Consider the following 3,916-nt stretch of genomic DNA (forward strand, 5'->3'; position numbering starts at 1 on the left):
CCACCGTGCTAAACGAGCCAATGTGCCGGCCCGTTTACTAACTGTGCCGTGCCTGGGCCTGGGGGCGCAGCACGCGGGCCAGCACGGCACGGCCCGTATAGTAATTGTGTCCTGACGGGCCGTGCCGGGCCAGGCACGATTACAATGGGCCGTGCCGGGCCGGCCCGGCCCGTTTGGCCAGGTATGACCACGGGTCGAATTGGCCCCCGGTGAGCCCACGACACTATTTGGTCGCACACGACCCCTGTCCTTTCCCCGGGCCTTCCCCGGGAGAGACTTCCACGCATCAACAGGTCGGGGAGGAAACCCTCGAGCTCGAGAGGCGACCGACTGGATCCACGCCTCCACCCCTCCCAAGATTCTCCCTCGGACGACCGGCGGCGCCGCCGCGAAGGGCTGCGCCTCAACGCTCGTGCCCTCCGGCGACATCGACGGCCCCGGCTGTCGTCGTCCTCCATCCTCCGAGCTCAACTCAGTCACGAAGCTCTTCTTCCCTAGGGCGACGCCGGCGGCGACAGCGACAGCGTGGCATTCCTCCTCCTACTGCGACCAAGGTTATCCCCATTCTCCTCTCCCCCCTCGTCTGTAGTTTGCTTCTCCGTGTTGATGCCTTCCTCCCTTCGCCATGTGCAGTCTTACTGCTCCAGATCCACAGGCAACCTCTGACTCTGCTTTCTTGCTGCATCTGTAGTGACTTTGGCAGTTGTAGATCAGTAGAGGTAGGTGTCTCTCGATTAGATCAAACACTTCAACCAGGACCAGGCCATCTCAATTTGTTATGTCGGGCTTATGATATATAGATTCTAACATTCTTTGGCCCGTTGGACTTTTGACGGGAGATAAAAGCTCCCACTCTTGGCATTATTTATTTATTTATTTTTGAGAATCTGTTGGCATTCTTCTCAAATATCGTACTTTTACAAAATATATAAATTCATATACATGTGGTCTCTTCTAACAAAGTTAACAGAGAAAATACAATGATATTCTACATGATGTTGACAATGTATAATATACTTCTGCAATTTAACATCAGGTTTAAGCCGAAGAAAATTACTTCATGTTTCGTGGTGGTCTAATATTGCGGCTAGTGTGCTCATATGCTGAACTTAATACACAGTTTAATCCTTCGATTCATATATCTAGCTATGCTTAGTCTCAGATTTGGGTTCCTGAACAATCTTGTGATGTTATGTACCAGATCTTGAAAGCAAACTTTCTAATTTATTTACTTTGCCCCATTCTTGCCAAGTTACTGCTTCTTAAATCGGCTACATGCCTAGTGTGTTTGTGCTAAACTAGATACATGCCTATTGTCTCTGTATATATACAGTCATGCAAAGAATACAATGTGGTCTGAAAAATAACACATGGAAGGGGCTAGCCTTGTCCTAATTTTAACTCTGAATCTTTAGGATAACCTGAAGTTTGCTTGTCTTGCCTATAATAATAGTGTATCCAATTAATTGCGTAGAAGTATTAGCTATTGTAATTTAATTTCACTGGTGAAAGTAGGGTATCTAGTTTTTTTGGCAGGGAGTACTAGTATTAATTAAGCTAACAGTTCAATTTAACCATCGAGAACGTTGAAAATTAATCCCATTCAAGTTGTTCCCTCCTGTACTAGGCAATTGAACCATGGTTTATTTTATTTCAAGCCTATTATGTTTGAGCATAGGCAAAAAAATTCAGGTAGTATGTTAGAGCATCTACAACCAGAATTGCCTAATATGAGTCCCTAATACAAGTCGAACGATAAATTTAGAGCATAGTTCATTCCCAATCAGACCCAAAAGACATTGTTCTTCGGATTACTACAAAGAAAGTAAAACTAGATAAAATGTAAAACACGGAGCGGGACTAGAGGTGCTGGCGCCGGAGGGGAAGGGACACACCCTCCCTACTCCGGATCTTGAGCGGCGCGGAGTGGGACTGGAGGTGCTGGCGCCGGAGGGGAAGGGACACATCCTCCCTGCCCCGGATCTTGAGCGGTGCAGGGCGGGGCGGGCGGGCGACCACGGCCCGCATTTTGCCGGCGGGAGGTGGAGGAGCTAGCAGACGCGACGGGGCTTGTGCTCCCACCGATGTCCAAGCGCAAGCGCTTGATGGCGATGCAGAGCGCGGGCTCCTCCTCGTCCGGCACGCCACTGCTAGATCCGTCGTCCTCCTTCATGAGACCGTTCCAATCCATGGGATCGGGTTCGCTGCCAGAATCCTTACCGGACTTGGCCATGGCGGAGGGGAGGAGATGGATTTGGGAGGAAGCGGAGGCGATGAGGGAGGCGGATAAGACGAGTGTGGACTGAGAAAGTGAGGGTATGACTAGGGTTCGTCCGACGGCGGTGGGGTATTTGTGGGGTCATCGGTGGGGGCGGCGTGGGTCCTAGCCAACCGATCCGATGTGGCGCCCGCGTCTGGTCGCGTCCGGGTGTCCCCATATCCGCCCGGCAGCAGCGTGCCTGTCTCCCTGTACCTCTGGCAGACCTCGGCCTTGACTTACGGACATAACATTAAACGTGCGGTCTATACGGACAGACGCGAGCAGGATGTGGTCGTGCGTCGGAGTTGGCCTCATCCATTATCTCTGTCCATTTTACACTTTTCTCATAATAACTGTCCATTATTATGTTTATATCTACTCCTTTCGGAAACATACTTGTAAGTAAAAAAAAGATGTGCTTATATCTAGTTTCAAATTTTATATTGTATAGTAACTACATTGTTCGTTTTTGATTTGCAGGTTTCCTAAAGCTAGCAAATGAAAATGTTTAAAGTTGATGGTGAAAGCTTCAGACTCTTCCAACAGCAGAACATTTTGACATGGGGCAGTCACATATAGGCATCTTTTTAATGAACTGAATGTTAATTATTGCTTGATATCTAACTGTAGTTAGTATTTGTGATGGTAAGACCATGATTAAACACATTAATATCCTTGGTGCAGTGTTACTCGTGCAAATTTGACATGTATAGCTTATGGTCAACGTGTATGATTGGGTTGAATTATTTTGCTGTTGTGTTGATTATGTGTATATTTCATGTTTCCTACTTTTCTTTGAAATTCCTGAATTATTCTCAATTTTCTTGAGAAATTTGTGTCATTCCTGAATTTTCTGGATTTTTAAGGAAATATATATGCATTTTAATTAATTCTGAACTGAAATGATGCTTGTGTAAAAAGAACCAGGGTTTGTTTACATGTTTTTTGGACATTCTAATTTTTCCCAAGAAATTTGCCAATTTTCTGGAATTTCCCTGCACATATTCCCCCCCCCCCCCCCCCCCCCCCACACACACACACCTCGTCCCAAATGAGGCTGAAATGGTGTTGAAATTACTTTGATTTTTCTCGCAGAAAAAAAGAAATTACTTTGATTCTGCTGCACTTTTCAGATGATACTACCTCTCCTGGGTTATTGGTCCTATTTGTATTTTTTTGCCAAATATTGACCATAGATTTAACTAACAAAATATTAATGCATGTCACCAAAAGTTATATTGTTGGATTCGTATTTGCACATAGTTTTCAATGATATTATTTTTAGTGACATGAATTAATATTTTGTTAGTTAAATCCAAGGTCAAAATTTGGCACGAAATACAAAAGAGACCAATAAACCAGGACGAAGGTGGTAGTCTCCAATACTATTCTCTTGTAAAGGAAAAAACTATTCTAGGAAGTAAACAATCTACTCCCTCCGTTCCTTAATATAGGGTGTATAGTTTTTGGTACGGAAATTAAAGAATGCATGTGGAGGAAAAATTTCACAAATTATGGGCGAGATTATACCAAACTAATTAACATGAGAAAATAGAGGAGCTAGCCTAATATATGGAAATATAATAAATTCACTAAAAACATTATCCAGATAAGTGGTGCAATGCAATACACCTTATATTTTGGATTTTTTCTCAA

At 44.7% G+C, this 3,916-nt stretch overlaps 1 long non-coding RNA gene across 1 annotated transcript; it reads left to right on the forward strand.

Annotated features, from left to right (window-relative positions):
• Positions 1-231: 231 nt before the first annotated feature.
• Positions 232-3,032, forward strand: LOC125545719. The gene is made up of 2 exons (XR_007300189.1): positions 232-554; positions 2,741-3,032. It is a non-coding gene; the product is annotated as an uncharacterized LOC125545719 (long non-coding RNA).
• Positions 3,033-3,916: the final 884 nt, after the last annotated feature.

The sequence above is a fragment of the Triticum urartu genome, chromosome 3 (assembly GCF_003073215.2).
Source record: "Triticum urartu cultivar G1812 chromosome 3, Tu2.1, whole genome shotgun sequence".
Taxonomy (NCBI): Eukaryota; Viridiplantae; Streptophyta; class Magnoliopsida; order Poales; family Poaceae; genus Triticum; species Triticum urartu.